Source organism: Bos javanicus, unplaced genomic scaffold, assembly GCF_032452875.1.
Source record: "Bos javanicus breed banteng unplaced genomic scaffold, ARS-OSU_banteng_1.0 tig00001624_1, whole genome shotgun sequence".
In the NCBI taxonomy this organism is placed as follows: Eukaryota; Metazoa; Chordata; class Mammalia; order Artiodactyla; family Bovidae; genus Bos; species Bos javanicus.
The window spans coordinates 64169-91079 of record NW_026893724.1 but is presented as its reverse complement, the minus strand read 5'-3'; the positions used below and the strand labels follow the sequence as shown (position 1 = coordinate 91079).

The following is a 26911-nucleotide window of genomic DNA, read 5'->3' as shown; positions in this document are numbered from 1 at the left end:
CAGGAGGACCTGGGTGGCTGTGGGGTGGGGTGGGAGCATGGGCAGAACCCCTGATGAGCGCCTGGGACGGGGAAGGTGGCAGGAAGGAGAGCGGGCTGTTCCTTGTGGGGTGTCCACAGATTGTACTTCACCCCTCACTGATGAGCACTTAGGCAGTTTCCAAACACGTGTCACTGTTAGGACGAAACAATCATTGCCCAGCTCCTACTCAGTTGATTTCGTACAATATGTTTCTAGCACTGGAGTACAATCATCTGCTTTATTCATTCCATGCTCCGTCCATCCACCCATCCAGCCAGCCATCTGTTCATCCAACCATCCACTCACTAATCAATCCATCCGTCCACTCATTAACTCATCTGATCATCTCAGACCCATTGAGAAGACAGACGCCTCTTCCACTCCTGCTCCTAGGAGGACCCCCAGCGTGAGTGACTGGAGCCTTGTGGGGACAACAGGGGAGACACAGAAGGGAGATGCCTGCAGGCCCTCCTCCCTCTGAAAGGTGAAGCACCCACCTGGTCCTAATGCCTCCTTGTTGGGGTGTTCAGGACGGCCCTTTTCCTTCTTGAGAAACAAGAAACAAGGGGCTGATGGAGGACTTAATTGATGCCCTTTTTCTTTGGGGCTTTGTGCAGCGAGTCCTGCCTGCTGGTGCCGCTGCTGGGGTTGTTCCCGGGGCTGTCCTGAGAGCCTGTCGAGCTTTAGGGAGAGAAAAGGACCTTTAACTGGCACCCTTGTACAAACACACACCCCTCCACAAGATCTACTGATAGAAATGGGCACCAGCAACACCCGCACCTCAACCTCGAAGCAGACAGTGGAGTCTCCTTCACCAAACACACTCCACACAAGCAATGCAGGCTCCGAGACACAGAGAACCACCCCAGGAAGTTGAGATTCTCTGCCTCGAGCTCTCCCCCGAGGAGGGCTGGACTCCAGGCCAGCTGGTGCAGAGGGCACTCCGACCCTCCATCAGGGTCGCTGCTCAGCAGGTGAAAACGCTCAAGCAGAAGGCAAGCTCCCCTGCTCTGGGCAGTTCCCCCCACCTCCTGCAGGGTGACTGTCCCCGGCCATGGCAGGAGAGCGACGGTCACCGTGCAGGTCTGCTGGCCAAGTGACCACATGTGTCCTCCATCGAGTGCTGCCTGGCTCAGGACGGGAGCTTAGGTGGTGGTCTCAATGAGGACAGTGTCAGTCACAGGAGGGGACAGAGTCTCCTGAGAGGAGACCCCTGAGGAAAAGGGAGGGACCCTCAAGAGCGAACCTGAGAGGCACAGGGCCATCACTGTCAGGAACGTGCCCCGGGCCGCGCAGACCTCTACCAAGATCAGGAAGAAAGCTCCCACAGGAGTCAATCTGTAGAGAAGGACGTTTTCTAAAATCACTGAGGTCACTGAGCTCTTCTTCCCCAGCACCTGAAGTTCACCACTAAACACAGGCACTAAACCCAAGGGTATTCCTTTAAAATCATCCTTGCAACTCCTTCAAGACAAGAGGCGCAGGGCTCCTGAAACTGATGGCACGCACACAGGCTGCTTACTTGTGGGCATCCCTGAGGTCCTCGTGGGTGGGCTGTGTGCAGCGCCCCCGTGTGCAGGCTGTCCAGCCAAAGGGACCGCAGCGAGGCGGGGGTCGAGTTTTCACATTTGATGGCGGTCTTGTCATCTCCTACCTCTTCCCATAAAGCTGGCAGCTGAGGGAGTGAGGTAAGTGTCCAATTGGCTAACAATAGACTGTTTTGAAAATGGCAATCACATAGGCGTTACATTATAACCAGAAACTTATTTGAAAATCTATTAGCTATGCTTTCCCTTAAGTACACACACAAAAAAAACCCTTGTTCTAGCTTAATGCCATCTTAAAGGACTGTCTTGTTCAAGAGAAGCAGGGCTATGGGGCAGCGAGAGCATCCGATTGAGTGCAGAGACCCTAGATGGGAGCCTCCCTGCAGCTGGGCTCCGCCCTCTCTGGAATCCAGTGACCAGATGGCCCTGGCGGGCAGGAAAGCAGAGTGATGCCAGCACTGTGGACCCTGCACGGCATGAACTGCCCTGATGAAAGGACTTTGCTCATCGCCAGATGCTGCTCAGAAGCACCACAGCTAGAGTACAAAACCTCTCAGCAAAGCCGTCCAGACCTTTCTGTTTGAAGGAGAAAAAGACACAGCTTGTGCCACCACCCAAGATCATTTGTAATGATGATGCAGGTTACTGGAACCCATGACAACAAGAGAAACACAGAAAAGGTACCTAACCCCTCCACGCGAACACCATGTGCCTGGATCGTATTTCTCGGTAACATACAGACTCGGGGCTACTCACTGAAGTACTTACACGCAGTTCGAGTGTCATTCGCTCACAGTGGTTTCCGTAAAGCACCCCCTGGTCTTCACTAAGAGATGATCTTGTATCACCCTAGAGGGGTGGGAGGTTCAAAAGGGAGGAGATATATGGGTACCTATGGCTGATTCATGTTGAGGTTGGATAGAAAAGAAAATTCTGTAAAGCAATTATCTTTCAACTAAAAAATAAACAAATTTAAAAAAAAAGAGAGATGATCTCTCCTGGACTCCCAGCGTTTCTGCTGGTCCTGGGTGTGAGGACAGGAAAGACAGTGGTGGCAACAGTGTGGGGAACAGATTAACCCCTCAGGGTCCAGACAGGTCTCACTGACACATCTGGGTGTGTGGTTAAGCCAGGGGAGGTTTTAGGAGACATGCATGGCATGTATTTTTATAAACAATGAGTGTGTTGTTTTAACCAACTAACCTGTGCCTTTTTAGTGGGATTCTGTAAAGAATACTGATCCCGTGGAGTCCCACGGGAGCTTGGTGACAACAAAGTGACAGTGCAAAATACAGCTGAACTCGTTTAACAGCAGCTGGATAAACTGGGCACCCTCTCCTGAGCTCTAACAACAACCCTCAGACAACAGAAGGCTACAAAGGCTAGAAATTATCCACATGGAACTGAACAGGGATCGATCTCAAATTCAAGTTAAAATAAGCATTTATAAAAATCAGAAAACAGCAACGAACAGAGCAGGGAAGTGACACACCTGGGTTGACTATGGACTCAGTGGAGACAAACACCTGCCTCAAAGTCAGGGACTGCGGCCAGCCCCTTCACCTGGGCCTTCTCCTGAGGAAGGCCTCTGGGTCCACAGCCTGGCTGCCCTCCCCCAGGATGGGAGCCACACCACTGGTGCCCACGTGGCCAGGATGGGCAGCACCGTGTCCACTTAACAGGAGGGCAAAGCAAGCCACAGAGCAGGCGAGCGGCACACCCAGGTCACCAACCCCAGGGGGACAGCGCTGGTCTGCTGTGCCCAGGAGAAGGGCTCCTGGGCACTGAGCTGCCTGAACTGGAGCACAGCCACCCCAGTCCTGCGGGAAGGCCCAGGAGTGCTCGGTCAGCGGGCTGGGAGCAGGAGAGGGACAAGGAAGGCCAGCCCTTGGGGCACTGGACTCCAACAACAGGGGCTCATCCAAGTGACCCGAGGGGAGAGGCAGAGAGCTCCCTCCTGATGCTCCCTCCATCAGGGATGCCGTGATGGACACGAGAGCCTCTGGAGGAAAGGTGGCTGGATGGCACTACATTTAAGTGTCCAGGCTCTGATCAGACCAGTCTGCACTGCGCTCCTGGGTGTGAGAGCCTGGTCAGGGTGCCCGGCCTCACTAAGTCTCAGTGTCTGTGTCTGCTGAATGGGGATAGCAGCAGCCTGGATCTCACCTGGGGCTGAGATGACAGACTCGGAAAGCACGTGCCCGGCACACAGAGTCTCCTGCACACTGCTACCCACCATCATTAAATTGGCTTCCTGCAAATCTAACATCTATGGCTCTGATTCAGTCATTTCTTATAAGAAAACACTAAGTGGAAATTCCATGGTGGTCCAGAGGTTAAGACTTGGCACTTTCACTGCCAGGACACTGGTCTGATCCCTGCTTGGGGAACTAAGATCCCATAAGCTGCGTAGCATGGCCAAAAACATAAGTAAAGAACATTTTAAAAATAAGAAATAATACTATGTCTATTATAAACAAGCATGAGATGATCAGAAGGCAAACAAGTGGGAGAAAGGCACACTGTTACAATTGTCCCAACGAATGACCTATTTCCAACAGAACCATCAGCACATTTTAAGTGGTGGGTGAGTTTCATCACTTCCATTAAAACGTCAATTATTCACCAGGACATAATCACACAGTGTTCATTGATGTTAAACGATAAGGACTCTTTAATACTTCACAGAGAAACAAAGGCGTGCTACATTACTAAACAGTTTACCTTTCGACACTGCTTCCTTAAATCACTAGGCTGATAGATGCATGCAAAGAAATGAAGAGAAAGCAGATTTATTGCGACTTTGAAGCTAAAATTTCAAGTATCCGTAAAGACAAATACAGTAAAGCAAAAATGATGGCAAACATGTAGGTGACATGAAGATTTACAGAACATATGACTGGAAGCAGAACATTTTTTTTGACCACAGACGTTAAATAAGCTATTCAAGATTTACTAGAGAAACAGTATAAATTATTACTCAGGAAGATACCATTCTATTACAACATCATGATTTATTAAAGCACAGCATTCTGTACAACAAAGGGCCTTAACAGTTGTCTATTCTCAGCCAAATCTCTCTATAAGTTAGTTTCTCTTAATCAAAAACATGTTATACTTTAAATTAGTAATTTAACTGATGAGGAAGTTACCATAATATCTATTTTAACATTGAACAAATCTAACCGGCTCTTGGACATTAATGTAAAATCCTGACATAGAATTTGATTTAAAACTTCTCAGAATAAATTCATTGAAGCAAGTTCCCTGTGAAAATATGTAAGAATGAAAGCTAGCATAATAGCAGGTGCAGTCTTTACACTTTATTAACCATAGAAGATACTTTTTTAACGAGTCTAATAGAGACATTAACTGTGCAAAAGCTGATGAGATTTACAGTCTTAAATACAAGCACCAACACAGAAAGGATATTGTGTCAGTTCAGTTCAGTTCAGTCGCTCAGTCGTGTCCGAATCTTTGTGACCCCATGAATCGCAGCATGCCAGGCCCCCTGTCCATCACCAACTCTCGGAGTTCACCCAAACTCATGTCCATTGAGTCGGTGATGCCATCCAGCCATCTCATCCTCTGTCGTCCCCTTCTCCTCCTGCCCCCAATCCCTCCCAGCATCAGAGTCTTTTGCAATGAGTCAACTCTTCACTTGAGGTGGCCAAAGTACTGGAGTTTCAGCTTTAGCATCAGTCCTTCCAATGAACACCCAGGACTGATCTCCTTTAGAATGGACTGGTTGCATCTCCCTGCAGTCCAAGGGACTCACTCTCAAGAGTCTTCTCAACACCACAGCTCAAAAGCATCAATTCTTCGGTGCTCGGCTTTCTTCACATCCCAACTTTCATATCCATACATGACCACTGGAAAAACCATAGCCTTTACTAGATGGACCTTTGTTGGCAAAGTAATTTCCCTGCTTTTTAATACCCTATCTAGGTTGGTCATTAACTTTCCTTCCAAGGAGTAAGCGTCTTCTTAATTTCATGGCTGCAATCACCATCTGCCATGATTTTGGAGCCCGCAAAAATAAAGTCTGACACTGTTTCCCCATCTATTTCCCATGAAGTGATGGGACCAGATGCCATGATCTTAGTTTTCTGAATGGTGAGCTTTAGGCCAACTGTTTCACTCTCCTTTTTCACTTTCATCAAGAGGCTTTCTAGTTCCTCTTCACTTTCTGCCATAAGGGTGGTGTCATCTGCATATCTAAAAGTCCATTAATTCTACACTTAAGAGGATCATTTCTTTATGTAAGCACAATCTCATTTATGAATTACACATGATATGTAGTTTAGGATCCATCTACATTATGCTTATACCTGCGTGCTGCTGCTGCTAAGTCCCTTCAGTCCTGTCCGACTCTGTGTGACCCCATGGACTGCAGCCTACCAGGCTCCTCCGTCCATGGGATTTTCCAGGCAAGAGTACTGGAGTGGGTTGCCATTGCCTACTCCTATAACTGCATAGTGATACACCAATTCAAATTACTGCTATGGGGGGAAAACACCATTTAACGAGATAGGAAGACAAAGCACAAACCCGACTAAGGGGACTCACGCTGTGGACCACAGCACTGCTATGACCAGAGGAAGTGGGGGGACGAGGGAGGGGAGATGGATGGGTAAACTACAGCCTCGTGGGCTGGGGGGGGGGGTCTGGATTGATGAGGACTAAGCAGACAACAGGATGAGAGAGGGAATCAAAACCAATGATGAAAGCAGACACACTGTCAGAGAAGTCCAACAGCAAGGAAAACATACAGAACTGTTCTTTCCATAAATATTCGGAAAGAAATCAAGCATGAAACCACAGAGAAATCGTCAAAGAATTTTAAATATCAACTAATTAGCCAATGATGCAAATTATAAAAACAGTGTCAAAAGGCCACAAAATGGACTAGTTACCACTTCACAGGCCTCTAAAATGATTCACGGTTAATTTAATTATAAGCTGACTAACAATGCAGCTAACATGAAATGGGTGGTAACAGAAAAAAGAGATAATACAAGTCCAGTTACAAAGCAGAGTGTTGTACACGTGGTTTCATGGGGTAAACAGCAATGCACTCACAACACCTAAGCTAAACACCCAAGAAAGCTGGAACGTGTGCTTTAGAGCCGCACACTTTGTCACCAAAAGCCCTAGGTCGTCATCCCAGTTTTAGACTTGGAAAAGTGAGGCAGCCTGACATCTTCCCTGGGGCCCTGGGGCACTGGGCTTTTAACCTGGTTTCACACGCAGAGCTGGCCGGAGTGCGTGGCCAGGTCCATCAGCAAGCAGACCAGTGTAGATTCTTGGTTTTGTTCCCACCACATGCCCTGCACCCTGTAGCCAGGCATCCTCAATGGAAAATGTGCTGCACGGCTTTCCCACGCCATGACAGCGGCCTATAGTTACTTTCACAAAGCTGTCTGCTCCCTGAGAACAGAAACTTCCCTGCAGCTGCTGTGCACAGCACAGGCCAGGTGCAGCATTACAGAGGCAGGCTCTGGCTGAGTTCATGATGACGTGCTAAGTTGGTGGTCCAAATATCAAGACTAATTTGTCGCTGTGCCATTGTGGAATGATTAAAGACTAGACAGTTTAAAAACTTTTAGACCTCTGAGCGTAGCAAATGTACCTGATTTTCTTCTGGGTATAAAGAGAAAAATCAAAAAACAAACAAAAAACAGCGTGCTGGGGGAGGGATGCGGCAGGGAGGAGGCAGACACATACCAGAGTCATGATGCCCAGCTGGTCTCCCTCCTGTGCCGGGCTGTGCCACCTCCTTCTGGGCTTGGGCAGGGGCGGGCAGGAGCCAGCATGCGAGGAGGTGGGAAGCAGGTTGAGGGAGCTCACTGATTTAAAACGACGGAGGCTGCCTAAGCTCCCCCTGCCCTCCCTGCTCTCAGTCTCCTCGGCCCGCTGCTCCGTGTTCTCCTTCTCTTCTTCGATCAACCTAAAATAGAATAAAATGCATCACCTGCCTTTGTCAGCAGAGGGACATGTCTGGACAATAAATTTGGGCTGGCATTCTGTGTCATGATTAGCAAATTCCAGAAACAGTTGCTCAATGAACATCTCAGCCAAAAGGTTCTACTTTTCCTCTTTTGAATATTCTCAAACTTAGAATAACTTATCGTTGAGTCTTACTGGCCCCTGATCATTCACGCTTGATTTCACTTATTCATTCTAACCTTCTGCAGGGACCCTGGTGGCAAGTCTCTTCCTCTGAGGAGATACCTCAAGTTGACAATCCTTACCTCCCCTGCTCTCAGGGCAGAGATGCACGTCAGTGCCTCAAGTCTTTTCCACTGGGAATCAGGAACTCTGTATAATCAAAACAGCAATTCACAAACAAGCTGCAGTTTCTAAACACAAGTCTCCAGACCAGATGAAGTGCTGAGTTGATCTTTTTTTTTTTAAGCTTGTGTATATACAGATGCATCACTTGATGAAGTTCTCCACCAGCTTTGTGTGAGTTTCTGGGTTCATGTCAATGTGCTGCATTAACCTAGAATTCACAGTTTCTGCTCTTCTCCCCTAATGTGTGGTGGATGTTTTTATATAGCAGTTTAAATACACGATTATGCAAATAAAATGATTTTCAAATTAAAATACAAGATTCTTACAGACAGTAAACTCTCCAGCTTCACTTCTACTCATACATCTGGAAAGTTTTTCACTGTTGATTACAAGTTGATGGACAGAATTGACCATTTACATCAAGTCAACTTGTTGCATAAGGAAAAACCACTTTTACCTGACAACTTGCTGTAAAATAAAAATATCAATCTATAACCGTTCCATACTTCCTGCAGGGATGCGGAAAGACCATCTTTCTGAACTCGCCTGTGCTCAAACATGGCCCACAAAGCTGTCTGTCTTGGCGTCAAATGGGCAGGCGACACCACCTGCGTTTGCTGGTTGTCCCATTCACCCCCTGCCTTTCCCCCGGAGCATCCCGCTCGGCCGACAGGAACGGGCACCTCGGCCTGGGCTGACGTGGCAAGAACAGTCTGAGCAGCAGCTCTGCCTGGTCCTGTGCAGGGTCACCGGCCTGCGGCCACTCTGAACGTGGACTCGGGACACAGGCATAGCTGTGCGGGTGTGGCACCAGGCAGGCCTCGGGGCCCCCAGCCACCCGGCTCCACCCAGACCCAAGGCCCCCTGCTCACCACGAGGCAGGCCTTTGGATTCTATCCCGTTTTGAAAATTGTTATAACTGCCAAGATGTTGTCTAAAGAAAACATCTTAAATATACTGATGAGATGAGAAAAACTCAAACACATGTCCTTGGACCACTGTCTTACAACAAGCCAATCTTCACACTGCATTAAGTTAAAAAGGAAAATGCAGATCTGAGTGGGAATTTGCCAACCCCAAAACTCCAGCTTTCACCAGGTGGCTTTTCACCAGAACGTGGGGGGCTCCGAGGGACACAGGAGGGTGCACGGGCCATAGGGGACACCGCCTCGGCACCTCACCCACCTTGGGGCTCAGAGCTGACGGGGAACACCCCACAACGCCCCCCCACAGAGTGCTGACACCACACCATGGATAGAACGCCCTGGCTGACCGAGCTCTATAATCAAGGGCAATCTCAAAACTGAAAATTCTTGAAGCAGACCTGAGGTCAGGTTTCTTACTATGGAACACTCAGACGTCCCTAGAAGACAGCTCCTCAGAGAAACCGAGTTTCTGGGGAGACGAGTGCGCAATCACCCACTGGATCTCTTCATTGATGGTGTCCGGCTGCTCCTGATGCATCACAGTCAGAGTCTTGGCATCGGCCTGCCCGCTGGGCGACAGCTGAGTGGCTGAGCTGAAGAGGGTGACCCTGTCGCCCTAGCCGTCAGACATGCCCTCATCACTCTCGAACGCCTGGGCCACATCGGCCAGCATGCTGGCTTGCTCCGCGTGCTCCCAGTCCTTCTCCTTCAGGGTCTGCATCTGGGCATGAGAGGACCACGTCTCGTCAGCAACATTCAGGGCAGCTCAAGTCTACCAGGAACTGAACCCAATTTTACATGGAAACCCTGACTGTGGATAAATGGGCCATGTTCATGAGACACTGCCATCTCTTAATTGAGCAGGACTGAAGAAACGGGCAGGGGGAGAATCCAGTTCCTAGATGGCCTGGTGACACCCAGGACGGCAGGCATTCTATGAGGTTATTCACAAGGGTGGGCTGACGGAGTCAGAGACAGAAACTGAAAATTACAAAAATACATCCATGCCTCCATTAGCCAGGCTGGAGGAAAATAAGAAAAAAGAACCCTTCAGCTCAGCAGCCACTGGGTCCCTATCAGCAGTCATCTCTGGTACCAGTTCACCAGAGAGTGCCATCCTCGCAGGCTTCCAGCCCTCCTTTTCCCAGGCTGGTCTGAACACCCACAGACAGGAGCGAGCAGGGTCAGCCAGGAGACAGGAGGGCCAGCCCCCCTGCGGCTCTCCTTTCAGGGCACAGGCCCTCGGGCTGTTCTGGGGGATGGCCCCTTGCACCACAAGGGTGGCTCTGTCATCAGAGACACATGGGAGAGGGCCCGTGGGGCCCCGTCCCGCCCTCTGGCTCTCACACCTCACACCCTTCTCTCTGAAAACGACCCCCTGCCACACAGTCACCCAGGTGCTGCCTTCTTTCCCAAACTTGACCTCAAAGGAACTGAGGGGCAGCCTCGAGGTGCTGGCTTGCTGGCTCCCTGTCCCCTGTGGCCAGTGACCTCCCCTCCTGTCTTCGTCACAACCCCACCCCAGGGCTGGGCTACCCCCTTTGCTGGCTCCAGGACCACCTGCCATCATTCCTGCTCCGCTCTAGCAAACCAGCTGCCTATGGGTTCACCCCCATCAGCCCGGTCAGCAAATCCTCTCCCTTCTCTCGCCTTCCAATAGCACAAGGGGAACCAGCAGATTCCTCCTCCAGGGCTCCCTGCAGCACCCACTGTGGGTCTCTGAAAGCTCCCTGGGAGCAGCCTCTATGGTCCCCTCCCACCTGGTCTCTAGATCTCTGCCAGCAGGCGGTGGGTGTGCCCCAACCTGCAGGGCAGCTCCCCGGGGGTTTGAGGAACCCATGTTACCAAGCCCCCTCCCCTTTTTGCCCTCCCCCACACCCGCCCCAGCATGTCTCTCCCTGGGCTCCAGGCCCTGCCCTCCCTGGGGTTATTCCTCAGTCCCTTGCACCCCTTCTCAACCTTGGAATGCAGGGTTCCCCACAGCCCTACCCTTGCACCCCATCTCTCTCCACCAGCACCCTCCTGGTGACTTTACCGTGCTCGTGGCTTTCAATGCCTTCTGTATGCCCACAACCCCAAGTCCACCCTGAGCTGAGTGAGTCCTCTCCCGGATGCAGGCCGGAACACTCAGCTGCTCTCCTCACAAGTCCCTGGGACACCCCATGGGCTTGTCCATCTCAACAGGGCTGAGGCCCGGCTCTTAGCTCCCCATCCTGGCAGCCCTCCTCACCTCAGGAAACAGGCTCTGGCCTCGAGCTGCTGAGGCCTGAGCCCGGGCTCCTCCCTGATGCGGCCCGCTCTCTCCCTTGTCCCCACTGGTTGACACGACCCTTTTTCTATCTCCAAGTGGCTACTTCTCTTCCTGCCTCGGGGTCTCTGGTTCAAGGTTACCCTCCTGGTGTCACCTTGCTGGCCACCTGTTCACACACAATCGTCCCCTCCTCCTCGGACAACTTGGGCACTCTGGTCTCCTTTCCCTGCTCATTACTGTTCGACAGGCTGTGCGGGTTTAAAAAGGGGTCCACAAATTCTTCCACTCTCCTCTCTTCAAGAGGCAGAAGGGGCAAATCCTGCTCAGCCCCTGAGCGAGGCAGGACTGTGCAGCTCACTCTTGCAAACAGAAGTGAAGGTGTGCGGCCTCGGGACCAGGGTGCAAAAGGGCCTGGGCTAAACCCCACGCTCTCACTCTCAGAGGGTGTTCCAAGGAGAGTCAGGCCATATGGGAAAGCCACACGGCAGGGACCTGGGCCTGTCCCCAGCAGCCAGGTGAGTCTGAAAGCCTGCCATCCAGCCCTGGGGAGCCTTCCTGTGTCTGTGCCCTCAGGAGGCCCTGAACCAGGCCCGCCTGCTACAATGCACAGGCACTGGTGACTTTGAGCTGCTCCCTAGGAAGTCACTAAGCTTTGCAATGATTCGTTACATAGCAGTGGATAATGAACACACACGTTTTTAATTCACTGCTGGAATCCTACTTCTGACCATGTCTGGCCCAAACTAACTGCTCACTGAATGTGGAAGCTCAAAACACAGACATGTATGAACAAACACATGGCATGAATGAGGTGAAAAGATAAAGGCACTTAAACTTCCAATGAGAATTCTTCTCACTATAAGCTGATGGATATGTGTATCCATTTACTCGTAGGATGATTTCAAAACTGTGCTAATTAGTACCATGCTGGGCCTCACAGTAGGCCACAAGTTATCCAAATTGGTTATTTTAAGAAAAAAAAAAAAAGCATGCCTTAAAAGTAAACTCTTAGCCAGAAAAATGAAAATGGGAAGACATAAAGCGACCTATCAGCGCTTTGTTCCAAACCCACCTCAGGACCACAGTGTGAGGGGGCAGGTGCCTCACAAGGTGCCCACCAGAGACGGGAAGAGGGCGGCGGCGTCCTTGCCTCTGACGGCTCATCGTGCAGCACTCCCAGCTGGCCTTTCTGGGGGCATCGCAGCACTGCCCGATCTCCTGAGTAGTCTGCTGGCTGGTCTGCCACAGGGAACCTGAGGTCCGGAGCACTGCCCAAGTGGGGTCAGCTGAAACACACAGCAAAGCGCAGCGCTGTTAGAAGAAAAGAGAGCTCACTCTGTCAGACGAGCCAGAGCCTGTCCATTTGGAAGATTGGCAATTTCACAGCAAAAGGGCCCCCGGGAGGGCACTGCCCTCCTGGCTCCAACAGCAACAGGCCGCCCACTGCTCTGCAGACACTCAGGGCTCATCCCCAGCAGCTGGAAAACTCCCATATGTGGGGAAGGCAGTGCTGACACGAGGGTGTGGAGCTTACTAGGACAGGATCGGCTGTCTGGGGCTGGGGCGTCCAGGGTCCCCCTGGAGCCCGCTCTCAGGTCCCAGGGCGGGGCCTGTACCTGCTCTACTTTCCCCTTGGCACCCCACCTCCCCTTCGGCCCACGCCTGCTCTGACCTCCCTCTCCCATGTGAAGTCTGTGGATCACAATCACCGGTCTGCATGGAACACTGTCTGCACCACTCTCATTGTTTTTAAAGGTGTCACAGACAACCCACAGCAGAAAGGGCTCGGACCCACAGCTCGGAGCTGAGCACCACTGGTGTCTCCCATTAAAACAAAGGCGAGCGTGTCACTGGACTCTGGGCTGAACAAGGCCCAGCACAGATGCTCAGGCCCTGAGCACTAAGGCGTGGGCCTGCAGGTGCCAGGAGCTCACTCAGCAGGGGCCTGCTGAAAGGCAGGGTGGCCCCGCCTTGACTGTGAGCCACCTGCACTGCAGGACCGCCCAGGCTCTGCTCAGTCTTGTCCCTAGGAAGAGGGTGGTGCCTTCACATGCAGGAGTCCCTAAACCTGGGAGACAGGATCTTCCTCCGAGGATAGGACACCCCATACGTCTGCAGAGTGGCCAGGGCCGACCACCAGCTCAGCCTGCTCGGGGTCACCCACTGCTCTGCTCGATGGTTTTGCAAGGAACACTGTGTTGCATAGGAGATGGAAGTCTGGAATCTCCCGGAGCCACACCTGTCTTCCCTCCTGTCTCCTCTCCCTCCTGACAGAACTGCTCCCTTCTCTGCTCCACTTCCACCCAAGGGCCTGGGGCCAGAACACACTTGGGAACTGGGTAGAGGGTACAACACAGTCCCACTGTGGACTGCGGACCCTCGAGGGTCCTCTGAGGGCCACAGAGGCCTCCGGGTTGGGTCGCCCCCCAACCATCACCTCCCAGTCCCCTCGCGGGATGCAGCCTCCTTCTCTTCCCCCTCATCACCCGAAGCTCTATCCCCCCGGAGAAGGTCTCAGAGACAAGGTGACCAATTCCCCTGGGAGGCCCACTAAATACGCTGTGCCTGCCCTGCCTGTGAGCCAGGTTTTCAGTCCCCACTCCCCTTCTCCTGAGCCAGTATAGTGCCCCCCACCCAGCCCACAGTGTGTGCAAGCCCCACTCCGAAGCCCCACCTGTGCTGCTACGTCACTGCCGTGACCCCTCGAGAGCTGCCTCCTGGAGACACCCCTCCCCTCGCACCAGCCGCTGTGGCCCACTGTCTTCAGAGCACAGCGGGCCCTCCTGCCCCGCGGCTGCTTCCTCTTCTCGTCTCTCACACTCACTCACACACAGGGGACTGGTGACCAGGCCCCAGGTTTCTCCATCTGAGCCCCCCAACCATGCCAGGCCTCGGGTCCTGGCACCAGGGCCCTCCTCATTACCCAAAAACCCCCAAGAGCAGGAGGCCATGTCCACCTCCTCTTTCTCCACTGTCTACACAGTCTGCCTCACACTCACCTTGTCCACTCCAGGAGCAGGGGTTCCCCACTTCTGACAGCACCCGCTTCTCACCTTGGAGGAGCTCTACCAGCAAGTCCAGCCATGTCCCCTATCCATATTGCAGGGCATGTGCTCTCCTTGAACTACACACACTGTGGTTTCGGACTCCACCTGCCAGTTTCTGGCTCTGCCTTTGTCTCAAATGATATCCCCTTACTCTAGAAGAAGGCTGGGTTGGGGCCCTGGACTGTGAGGATTCCCTAAGTACACAAACACAGAAATATGCGTATGGGCTCCAAACTGTCTCCTAAGTCAGGCTTCAAGCAGTAGTCGATTTCCTACAGATGAATGAATGTCACCAGTTAAGCACTTAATGACCTTTGCTAAAGTTTGTCTCTCACTTGTGACCATTTTCCGTGAAGAAGCCAAAGAAACATTTAAATACTTAATAAGAATTTCCACCCCTCGAACAATGAGGAAGAAAAAAATCAAGATGCTCAGTAATCTGCTTGCCTCATTCACAAGCCAGGTGATTCCTCCCACCGCAGTCAACGACAAGTCATGTCTCAGTCTCCATTCATGTAAAAAAGACTACAGGTCATTAACCTTCTGCGACTCTTCAGAAACATCAGTGTCACAGTCTGTCAGGCCCCTCAAATGAATACACCCAAATATCAACTGGTCGCCCCCACACTTCCAAATCTCTGCCTGTGGTTTTGAGTGTTGTCAATACTGTGACTACCACTCCATGGTACCAAGTTTGACCCTAAGGAACGATGCTTGTCTCTTCCCTCTCGCTGGCCACGAAGCTACAGGCTCCTTGAGGTGCGACCATGAGCAACACCCAGTCATACTGTCCACACACCAGACAGGCCCTTGTCACACTTGACAGCGCTGAGGGGAGCTGCCCGGGGGAGCAGCCTACCCATAGTGGAAGAGAGCCCCTCGCACTCTCATCTGGTCCAGTTCAGCTCTCAGGGTTTCCAGGTTTAGAATCAGCTGGTCCTAAGAAATAGCAAATGACACAGCCTGCACTGCTTGCTTTCCTGATGTAAAATGACTTGCACCAAAATGTGCAGAACAGGTTATGTGAGTAGGTATCCACTCCGAACATTTTAATTATGAGAAAATGTTCTCTAGGAGTCCCTAGAAAATATAAACACTCAGAACAAAATTCACCCATAAACCATAATGAGGAGGAAGTTCCATCTCAGGTGTAGAAAAGGTTTCTCTGGAGGAAACATGGCAAGCCATTAACAACGATGAAGTCTGTAGAGAGAAGCTGGACTTCAGGTGGGGGTTCGGGTCAGGGGGACACAACTCACTCTATTGCCCTCACTCCTCTCATTGCTTTAAACGGTCTCCATGGAGCTCACCTGCATTCCTGGGCATTCCTCACATTCATTGCTCTACAGCCCACTTCACTTCCTTATGGGGTAAAACAAGTCAAACGGGCCAAGTTTCCGAGTCACTCGACTCAACCTGGCAGCTCTGTGCTGTCGGCCATGGCAGTCACTCGCCTCGTGCAGCCCCTGAGCACGTGAGACAGGCTGGTGCAACACTAGATGTGGAAATCACACAGAACATTTCAAGACTCACAGTGAAAGAAGGATATCAAGTAGCCCGTTGGGTTTTAGGAAATTTTTGATTGTGTAGGTGGCTCGTATTATCTTTCTGAAGCACAGCACAGTCCACGTGAATGGTTCACGCTTTGTCTGAGCTTTTGGGTGATCCCTGAAAGGACTACTCAGAATTCTGAACCACACACAACAGCCACACACTCTAAATCCATCTATAATGCAAACACATTCAGTGTTCAAAACCAGAAGTGCTATACGTGTTATAGCAGTGGATTAGCCATAAGGAAAATGGAACTTGATTTCTGCTAAGCATCTGCTCAAACTCATGTCCATTGAGTTGGTGATGCCATCCAACCATCTCATCCTCTGTCATCCACTCTCTTCCTGCCTTCAATCTTTCCCAGCATCAGGGTCTTTTCCAATATGAAAATTCATATTAAAAAACTGGAAATAATTACCTCAAGCATTTTTTAAATGTAATAACAAAGTTGGCAAGGCTGTGTTTTATAAAATGAGCATCAATTTCAAGGTTTAAAAAGCTGTTTCAGAACCTACTGTATAAAAAAAATGGAGAAAAGACAGAAGAATGATCTAGTTGAGATTGGCTTTGTGTTAAAAATTGCTGAGACTAATTGACGGGTCATGGGTATTTATTATACTACTCCATCCACTTTTGTGCATGTTTGAAATTTTCCATTGTAATACGTTTAAAAACAGTTTATTTTCTGTTAGAACAGAGTCTTCTCCAGCAACACAATTCGAAAGCATCAGTTCTTCAGGGCTCAGCCTTCTTTATGGTCCAATTCTCACACCCATCCGTGACTACTGGAAAAACCATAGCTTTGACTATATGGATCTTTGTCAGCAAAGTGATGTCTCTACTTTTCAATATGCTGTCTATGTTTGTCATAGCTTTCCAAGGAGCAAGCATTTTTTAATCTCATGGCTGCAGTCACCGTCTGCATTGATTTTTGAGCCCAGGAAATAAAACCTGTCACAGCTTCCACAATAAGGCATCGGCATTCAAAGATTTTTAAAGCAAAACAAAAGTTGACTTTGAATTGGCTTAGTCATAAACAGCATCCTGATCTCAACAGCCTCTGAACAGCAGTTCTGAAAGTAAGGAAGAGCACCCCTGATCGGGAGCCACTGAGCTCTCTGCCTAAGCTGGGAAGGCGCCTCACCACAGGTCTCACAATGGGAGTCAGAACCACTGCCCCCTGGGAGCCCGTCTTTGAGGCTCTGCAGTCCAGGCCCAAGAACACAGGCATAGTGGGGACAGTACTGACACGTGAGGCTGGACCTGGGATCCCCACTCCATTTCCTGAATGGTCTGTATCGCCGTGTGGCCAACCTTTCCAAGAAACCTCTCTCAGGACTCGGTGATGCAAGCCTCCACCATCACCCTTTCCTGACGCGCCTTCTGTCATCCTACACATACACCGTGTCTGGACCAGCAGTTTGGCATGTGGGACTCCAGCACTATGTCCGAGGCAAGCAGGCTCCACACCTGGGCGCCATGCCTTCAGTTTCATGGGCCCCAGGCTGGCACCCCCAGGTTTGTCTGAGGGGCAGTCGTGAGGTCCACCTGTATCCCAAGCAGCTCCCGGACTGGCTGGTCAGAGCAACAAGCAGCCTCTTTGAACGTGGGGACGCCCTGGCTCCTGCCCACCACCTATGGGCGACCACCTCTGGCCCTGCTCCCGAGGAGGTGGGTGCCCGGATCAGCAGATGGGGCCACCCATGCACACACTCGGCGGCAGAGAAGGGAGCGGCGGAGAAAGGCAGCGCTGGCCCCCGCCCAAGCCGTGTCTCCTGCCCAGACGCTGCCTCCCCGTCAGCACAGGCACCCGCTGCAGCTCCTTGTTCTCCTCCAGTTGGGCCTCCATCTGGCACAGCCTATTCTCGATGCTGTCATGACTCTCTTCCACCTGTCGGCCAAGAACAGCATCAGCTCCACTCTCAACGACCCTGTCCTGACGGCACGCGGGCTGTGACCGCAGGGGCGGCAAGCAGACCATGCTCTGTGTGGACCACGGCCCCGGGGTCGTGGGGGGCATGCCCGCATGCCTGCTCACGCAGCCTGTGCAGCTTTGTGTGTGACGCGTGGCTCACGGAGGGTGCTGGTGACCGGCTCGTGAGAGGAGACGTGCTCCCCTCTGCCCTGGGCCCCGCAACCGCTGCTGCTGCGCCCTCTCCTTGGAGTGCATGTGGCAAGCCAGCGCAGGCAGCAGGCAGCGCCAAGTGCGGGACGCGCGAGGCACACATTCTACCTTCCTAAGCTGGGAAGGAAGTTCGAACCGTTTAGCCTCCTTAGTGGCAGAGCTTCTGGAAGACAAAAGGTCGGACTACAAGGCCAACCGGGGACGGACGGCAGAGATGCCAGAGGGGAGGAGAAACCAAGCCTGGAGAAGAAGATCACAGGCAGAAGGGCGCCCCCTGGCGGTTGTTAGTGACCCTGCTCTGGGAGGGTCTGCGAGCACCTAACACCGCCCACTGCCCACCAAAGGACGGCCCCTCAGCTGCTCATTGAGCTCCGGGCAATGCTCCCAACAGCCGCGACAGCACAACTCCGCCTGACTCTCCTTCCCCAACCAGTGCCCACCAGCAGCGCAGGGCAACACTTTCCCACCAGAAGGACAGGGTGGCTGACTGGCTGGCTGGCTGGCAGTGGGGATGATTCCCGTAGCAGCACCACATCTCCGCAATATTTCTCATAAATCATGACACCCGCAGACACGACCGCCAGAAACATCATGATTCCACATGGTCACACAGCTCGGGCCTGAGGATCTGAGGGTGAGCAAACATCACTCGACTTATCTGACTGTATCACTGTCACACATCCCTTCAAGGAGTGGAACCTCAGAAAACTCGAGAAAATGGCCAGGCAAGCTGCCTCAGCAGAGCCCACACAGCATGCTCCCATCTCTGTGAGAGAACGGGCTCCACAGATGTCACCAGGCTCGTCTGAAGGAATCAGAAGGAAATTTCAGCATTCAACAGGCAGGTGGAGGCGGGGATGAACTGGGAGACTGGGGTTGACATATATACAGTACTGATACTACACATAAAGTCAATGAGTAAGGACCTAGTGTACAGCACAGGGAAGTCTGCTCAGTGCTCTGTGGTGAAGTAAATGGGCAGGAAATCTAAAAGAGAGGCAGATAGATAGACAGATAGATAGATAGATGATTGATTCACTTTGCTGTACAGCAGAAATTGACATAGCAGTGTAAAGCCACTATACACCAATAAATGAATGGATGGATGAATGAATTTTTACAAAAGGAGCACAATGGGCCCCCTAGAACTTGTGGAAAGGAGGAGTCCACACCCAGGGTGCAGCACAGCGCCAGGGCTGCCCTCATCTTGGTCCACTGCCAACGGACTGCCTGGACCAGGCCTCTTCTACCCCAGAGACCTCGACGCAGAGGTGGGGAGGCAGCCAGTTGTTGTCTCTCCAGTGCTCTGCTCTTATGCAGCCATCCCAAGGCTGAGATCACCGGGAGAAGAAGGGATCCACAGTCCACCTCAGGCAGACACGACCGCCGTCACTCACTTCGTGGATGTCCCACTGCAGTTTCGTGTTCATGTCCTTGGACTTGAGGAGGTTCTTCCTGGCCATGTCCAGGTCTTCCTCCAGATCTGTAACGTGTAAAGAGAGGGTTGCCAGGCGCTCCTTCAACTGGCTCTCCTCCTGTGACTTCTTTTCTATGACTTCCTGAGTGCAATCACCTTAGTCAGGTCTTCCTCGTGGCTTAGAGAGCAGTGGGAGGGTCTCTAAGGGGGAAAGGAAGCCTTAGCCTTGTTTTGACAGAGAAGGAACACAGCACTTCCAGGCAATCGGTGAGGTCAAAACAAGGCACTAAGTGTACAAATCCAGGATGGATGGGTGGCTGGTACCTTCTCGTCCAGGGCCTTGTGGTGCTCAAACAGCAATTCCAGCGCCCTGAGCACCTCCACCTCACTCGTCATGTTAGCTGGGAACTGTGCCTGCCACTTGCCCACTGTAACCCAGAGGGATGGAACGTACCGGGCAACCAGTAACCCCAGGTGCTCCAACAGCAGCTGCAGGGCAGGGCCAAAGGAGCACTTTCAACCTTATGCTTGACTTCAGGGCCGATAACTCCTTTCAGCCTCATGCTACAGCTGGAAATATGCTAAGGCACGTTGGAATCCTGCCAGATCAGTCTAAAGTTAAGAGTGGACTTCCCCAGGGGCCCAGTAGTTAAGACTCCACCCTTCTGCAGGGGTCATGGGTTTTAATCCCTGATTGGGGAACTAAGATCCCACACAAAGTGTAGCATGGACAAAAATGTAAGTTGAGAACTCCCCTCTCAAAGGTACTAAAATTACATTAGCTCTCATCATAAATTTGAAGTAAGGTATGAGAACCACGAACTGATCCACCCTGGTCTGCTCAGTGGGAAGATGTGAAAAATGACTTGAAAATCAGACAGAGTTTAAAGACAGCAACACGGAGGCTAGCGGTGACCCACGTGGGGCAAATGTCAACACGTGAGAATCCCCCTACTGACCCTGGTGTTGCTTCTTTCTGCTTTCAGTTCAGCAATTTCTTCTTCTCTTTTAAGAAGCTGCTCCCTGCATATTTTGAGTTCTACACTAGGAGTTGGAAACTCCTAGAAAACAGTTAAATGAGAAACTAAATGCAAACATAAATTAAAAAGAGAGGGAGACTGTGAAGTCTGACCCTGTCAAGTCTCTCCAGGCTTCACACAAAGGATCTCCTTGCCCCTCCAGAGAAGAGGGGGTCCACTGACCCCAAGACCACACAGACCACCACAACTCAGACTGGCCTTTGGCCTCCACCTCGACCTGGCAGGCACGCGGCAGGAGAGAACCTGGAATCCAAGCCTGCCTTCTCAAGACCCAGGGACGTCTGAGAAGCTTTCCAAAACATAAACCTAACAACAAAGTGGATAAAGAGATTCTTAAATGACACACAGACCAATGACCTAGAGCCACTGGGGAGAGTGAAGAATAAAGGGAAGGTCTACAAGGCCACCAAGCTTTGGAGTGTTCCTCTGGGACAAAGGCGGATGGCACCCCAAGGCCATCTGTTAGCCTGACTCCACTGAAGCCACCCAGTCATTCAGTCAACTGGTTAAAATGTTAAATTTATGTTATATGTATTTTACCACAATTTACATGCATGCACGTGGTGAACTTGCTCAAGCCGAACCACACGGAGTCTTTCATTCTTCTATTTTTCTTTGCAGAAATAGAAAGATCCTGGACTACATATGCCCTACTACATACTGAGTGTCCAGCACCCAGAACAGTGCCCAGCATGTAGTAGACATGTGAAGCTACGAGGGTGTATGTCATACACGTAAGCAGTAGGTACCCATCATTAAAATACTGGACACATTGCTCTGTGGTTTGTAAGATGGGAGACATTAACGGGTTTAGCCTTTCTGCTTCAAGGAGTGACTCTCTAGCTTGATCCTCATGCCCCAGAGACTCCTCCAGCCAGTGTATTCTTTCCTTGGAAGAATGGAGACGTTAAGGGGCTTAGCCTTTCTGCTTCAAGGACTGACTTGATAGCTCAGTCCACATGCCCCCGTGACTCCTCCAGCCAGTGTTTCCCTTCTTGTGGGGCCCCCGCCCATCCTCTACACGGCACCTGCACAACCTCTTACAAGGTAAACTGCTGGGGTCGATCCTGCCCACTAAGGCCAAAATGCCCTGGCCAGCAGGGCCCACAACTATGCTAACAAAATGAAACACAACCCCAACGCTTCACTGGGTGAGGGCCAATCCGACGGGCGTAGTCCCTGGCTGCTCTCACCTTGTTGAAGTCCTTTAATGGACTGGAACCTGGTGGTCTAGAGTCGATGATGAGAAGGTAAAGGAGAGAAAAAGGCTGATATTCCTTGATTTATGCAGAAAGCCAATAAAGCCCCTGAGACGGGACTTGCTCTGTTCACAGAGGCCTCAGGTGCCCTCTCGATGGAGTGAAGACGGGGAGCACCTTCTGGAGAGGGTCTTAGAAGCCCGGGTAGGAAAGTGAACTCAGAGAGCCTCTGCGCTCCAAGAGATCACCCTGAAAGAGAGAGAGAGAGAGAGAGAGAGAGAGAGAGAGAGAGAGAGAGAGAGAGAAATACATGGGGACCAGAGCTCTGATGGAGCAAAGGTGTTTTAATCAACATGGTGTGGAAATATATACTGTCTTACAAGGTAGTTATTCTCAGCAAAGATAAAGATTAAAATTCCAGACTTACAAAACATAGGTGATCCATATTAAAGGTAGAGAGAGTTGTATACAATCACTTTTACCATATGGTTCATAGGAAGGAAGAGGGTACTTATCACTGTATAGAAAAACTAATGAAGGAAATGCCTGGATTCTTCAGCCCGTGGGAGAGGCTTGCCTCTCCTCTTCAGGAATTAATAAGGAGCAGAGAATTCCTGACAGATCCAAAACAGCACACAGGAAGCCTCTTGTTAAATGCTTCCTGACAATTCCCTCTATTTTATTATATTTGTAAAAAAAAAAAAAGGTCTTGACCAAATGAGTTTGGTTAGTATTAACCAACCTTATAGAAAGGCGACAGTAAACAACAAATATAATTATCAAGACAATCACCAAAGCTACAGTTCCAGACCCGATACTGTGGGTAATACTTTGAAACCATCCTCATGGGTCTAGCCCAGGTAATTTGTTCAGCTAAAGTTTCCAAATTAGGGGAAGAGGGCAGATTTTTAGAAAAGGTTTTAAAGATTGTCTTTTATAGTAATTGTACATTCAGAGAGGCATTATCACATATATTTTGTAAATGAAATTTTATTTGTTCCCAGTTGTAGGCACTATGATTGACGTGAACAGGAATAACACAAAAAGCTTAAAGAAATAGAGGAGTTAATACAAGTATATAGTTTGCAATTAATACAAGTTACAGAACGTAAAAGTCTTATTAAATTGTAAATTTTCTATGGCTATAACAAAAGGAAGTGGGACACAGGCCTGTATAAAATATGACTGACTGTAGCAAAAGAAATAGTTACTATGACTACTGGTCCCTATGAAATGTCCAGTCCAAGTTCCAAGTTCTTCTGTGCTCTGATGCTTGCAGCAAGTTTCCAAATGGCCCATTGTTCAGGCCCACTCTGTTTATCGAGGACGATCTTAGGAGGAGGTGGGGCTAATCCACGGTCAGGCCACTCAAGAAGTCGTTTGTCATAGTAATGTTCCATCATAGTGTCAGTGACCTTCCATATCACACACAGTGTTGTTAATATCATCTGAGCAGTCAGATAACCACATACCATGGGGTCCCCAAGCAACAATTGTATGATTAGCCACAAACATTGATTTTCTTGATTTGGTTTGACATTTGTCCCAAGGAATGGGAGTATAAGTAAAGTTTTTATAAGTAAACCCTTTGCATCAAGTTCTTTGTTCTTTCCCTAACTCTTTCCCTAAAGTTTCAGTAGTATAAACATGGTTTACAGACAAAGAAAGGGCAGTAAATAATCCAAGCAGTGTCTGAAAGTCTTCTTTTGGAGGCAGGACGAAAGCCCAAATTTGTCAGCCCAAATTTGTCGGCTGACGTTTATGCACAATTTTGCTGGGCCCATGCACAAGGGAAGGACTTCATAGCCTAAAGAAATATTAACTAGTTTTCTTTCCTGCCCAGGGTGTGAAGGCCCTTTCATGTACTAGGGAGAAAGCATATGTATAGAGTCATTAGTTGAAATGATTGGTCCTCTCTCCGTCCATTCGACCACCTGTAATAGAGGGGGGTTGGGTGTTAGTCTGAGCTTGAGCAGGGGGAGGTACAGGCCAAAAGACTGAGCATTGCCAGGAGGATGTATTCAGGACTCGGAGGCAACCCCTGTTGAGAGACCAAATTTTCAGCTTGATTAGTAGGGCTTTTATTTGTCTCCAAGTGAGGAGATCATCGGGGTGATGCCGCCGAGGGCAGTGCTTTCTGGAGATTTTTGGAGCAGACATGGCCCGTATTGGAATTTCTTCTTCCTGGGGTTCTTATTTCATCTCCATTTTGAATGCCGTGGGGTTGAATCTTAAGAAGAGGTTAAAAAATTTAAAACAAATAAAGCTGTAATAACAATAGTTATAGGTTTAGAAAATATGTTAGAAGCTAGTAAAGTCTGCTTTAGATAAGGAAGACAGTAGTGTACCTGTGTATTCCCCTTTTCAAATTTTTTTATTTGTAACTTTAGTGTGTGATGTGTTTGTTTTGACTATGTCTTGTGTCTGTGGGTTATAAGGAATACCTGTAATATGTATTTATTGATAGGTTTTACAATTTTATGAGGATCAGAGCCAATTAGAATTTTAGTCCTAATTCTTCCATTGATAACGATTAGAGCAATTAAATCAAGGTCGGGTGTAAGTGACTTTATTTCCATAAAATGGGTATAGATCCATTTTACTGGGTGTTCTCGTTGGGCAATAAGTCCTGTGGGAGAATAAGAGGGGAGTATAAACAATTCTAGAGGTAAATCTGTTTGGATGCGAGTAAGAAATTTTTTTGTAATTTATTTTGCACCAAACAGAGTTCTTCTCGTGCCTCTTGAGAAAGTGAACGAGGGCTATTTAAATCAGGATCTCCTTTTAAAGTACTAAATAGACTATTCAGTTGATAATTAGCAATGCCTAAAGAAGGTCTAATCCAATTAATATCACCTAAGAGCTTTTGAAAATCATTTACGGTTGATAATTTATCAGCACGGATCTGAGTTAGTTGGGGAGTAATGCGTTGCCTATTAACAACGAACCCCAAGTAATAGTATGGTGTAGAGGTTTGAATTTTTTCAGGGGCAATGATTCATCTAGAGTTTTTAAAGCATAGTTGAGCTATATCAAACATGTGTTCAGTGTTTAAGATAGATGGAGCCGAAAACAATATATCATCCATATAGTGAATAACAAGAAAGTTAGGAAATTGCTTTCTCACAGGCTCAAGGGTTTTGGCTATGTAGTACTGACACATGGTGGGAGAATTCATCATCTCTTGTGGCAGTACAGTCTATTGGTACCATTTATGAGGTCTAATATGATTAGGATAAGAGAGAGAGAAAGCGAATCTCTATTGGTCTAAAGGGTGTAAAGGTATATTAAAAAAGCAATCTTGTCCTGGTTGCAATGCACCCATAGGTTTCACAGATGCACTAACTTTTCTAAGGTCTGTTAGGAGACTCCATTTGTTTGATTTTTTTTTTTATGACAAAGATAGCAGAGTTCCAAGGAGAACAAGATTCTTCAATATGTTTTAATTCTAGTTGTGCATCTGTAAGTTCCTTAGCCGCCTGTAATTTCTCTTTCGTGAGGGGTCACTGCTCTGTCCAAATAGGCTCGTCATTCTTCCAAGTTATTTTAATAATTGTATTGTTTGTTAAATGAGGAGTGGCCACCAGGGAAAATGTGGGATGTGTATCTGAGTATGTCATATCTTGTATCTTTTTACTAAAAGCATATATCTCACTTTTCCTTAGCAATTATGAAGTGTCTTGTATATTAGCATTTTATACATTGGTGAATATATTTATTACATATAAATATATATTTATATTTATATATATCAATATATTATACATTATAAAATATATTTATTAATAGTTTAAAATCTCTTTAGTTTTTCTGTAAGAAAAACGTTTTGTAAGAGGAATTTAATGTTTAGTAATTAATGTTTTAAAATCTTATTTTTTTTGGAAATGACCAAGCTATTTAATAAACTTTTATTATTTAGTTTAGTACAACTCTAGAAATTTAAGTTATTCCAATCCTAAGAGACTATTTTAGATTATAATAACAGATTATAATAATAGATTATTCTATTAAAAATATAATTACTTTTAATAGTTTATCCAAAAATTTTTATCTCATATATATATATATATATATATATATATATATAAAGAGTTATCTTTTTGTTGACAAATTTAGTTTACCTTAAACCTAGGCATAATAAAAGTATTATATAATGTTGATGATTTAAGACATGTCTTAATTAGATTAGCAAACAATTATATTTAAATTATATTCATATGTAAATAATTATATATATTTAATATTTTTCAATTCACGTGAATTTGAATTTAAATAGAGCTCATTAACTTCATAGTATCTAAAAACAAAGCTGGTATATCGATGGCAGCACTGCCAGATGTTGAGGGTTTCAGGTAAAAAATGGAATTTGTCTCAGGTTTTTGCTGAAGCGGACTTGGGGGGTCCCTGCTTGCAGTTTTCTGGAATAGGTTTCCTTTCAATGTCAGATTTAGACTTACAGTCTTTTGCCCAATACATTCCTCTACTGTAGCGAGGGCAGATTTTTGGAGGTCTTTTATCTTTATATATTTTTCTTTTCTTTTTTTTTTAAGCTTTGTTAGGGCCGTCCCTTTCTAAATGGTTCTTATTTCCACATGTAAAGCATCCTTTATTTCCCTTTCTTAAGGCAGCAGCTATTGTTTCAGCTACCATTTGCATCTTTTGAGTTTCTAATCCTAGATTGCGACAAGCCTTCAAATAATCAATAGTCCCTTTCTCACGAATTGGAGCCATAGCTTTTTGACATCCCTGATTTGCATTATCACATAATGCAAGTAATTTGCAAGTAATTAAAGGTGTTTTAATCAACATGGTGTGGGCATATATACTGTCTTACAAGGTAGTTATTCTCAGCAAAGATAAAGATTAAAATTCCAGACTTACAAAACATAGGCGATCCATATTAAAGAGAGAGAGAGTTGTAAACAGTCACTTTTACCGTATGGTTCACAAGAAGGAAGAGGGTACTTATCACTGTATAGAAAAATTAATGAAGGACATGCCTGGATTCTTCGGCCAGCAGGAGAGGCTTGCCTCTCCTCTTAATTCCTGAGTATTCAGGAATTAATAAGGAGCAGAGAATTCCTGACAGATCCAAAACAGCACACAGGAAGGCTCCTGTTAAATGCACCCTGACATCACCTCAGGCCACTCTCCTTACAGGACTTGGGCCGAGGCCAAGTTCTTCCTTGTCTTGGCCTTTGCCTTGGGGTTGCAGCACTGAAAAAGCGCCCACAGGCGGGCCCTTCTGCAACCCATCCTCGCGGATGGGGGCAGCCCCCCACTCGGGGGCAACTGCTGTTTCACGGTAGGATACCTCCGCTCCTGAGCTATAACCACCAATCTCACACTACAACCACTGCTATTCACACTATGACCACCGCTCTCACACACACTGCTCTCACACACACCACTCCCACACTATGACCACTGCTCTCACACTATGACCAATAGCACCACTGTCTCAAGGAGAAATGGCACGAAGGCTCT

General features: G+C 48.6%; 1 pseudogene; it reads right to left on the bottom strand.

The window, feature by feature from the left end:
* Positions 1–221: 221 nt before the first annotated feature.
* On the bottom strand, positions 222–26680 carry LOC133243989 (liprin-alpha-1-like; annotated as a pseudogene).
* Between the last annotated feature and the right edge of the window lie 231 nt (positions 26681–26911).